Source organism: Diachasma alloeum, unplaced genomic scaffold, assembly GCF_001412515.2.
Source record: "Diachasma alloeum isolate Michigan unplaced genomic scaffold, Dall2.0 Dall_scaffold_00615, whole genome shotgun sequence".
NCBI classification, from domain to species: Eukaryota; Metazoa; Arthropoda; class Insecta; order Hymenoptera; family Braconidae; genus Diachasma; species Diachasma alloeum.
The window spans coordinates 1-700 of record NW_021680747.1 but is presented as its reverse complement, the minus strand read 5'-3'; positions in this window follow the sequence as shown (position 1 = coordinate 700).

The following is a 700-nucleotide window of genomic DNA, read 5'->3' as shown; positions in this document are numbered from 1 at the left end:
TTTACTAATAAATTATCAATATGCTTCCGAATGGTTATTTTGTACATAATTTCCTTCTATCATGTATGATTGATTATAAATAGAAAAATTTTATTTATATACTTGAATGAATTTGAAACATCACATTTGATGAAATCATCAGAAAGCTCACATTCAGGGAAATTCATTAAAAATTTGAAATTTTCAACAATAATCGTACAAATCAAATCAACCAATATAGCTATCGTCATCATCTTTTAACTTTGACTTCATGGCATTAAAACAAACATTTTAAGGTGTTTCGTGCGAAAAAGGTTAATGACATTCATGTGGAATTAAATTATATGTGAACTAGGGGGCTACGCCCCCTGCTCGCTCCGCTCGCCAACCCCTAATTAGGTGGCTGNGATAGGGCCCGAGCATAAATTTGTCGATAACCGGAAAGGGGTTCTCAATACGGTAGCTCCTCGCATTTTGTAATAATTGTCAGGAATGTAAAATCGAACATATTATAATCAATAGTATAATGAATGCACAATCTAATGATCTAAAAGTCTTTTCCTTTTTCTCGACATATTTATCATTGACACGTAGGTCAAAAAATTCATAGAAAATCCCAGCGCTGTCGCTGGAAAACTCTATAGTTTTCCAATGATTCTATTGAATAATTGCGCAGATTTTGTTTTTTTTTTACTATAGTAATGTTCGATTATATATATTT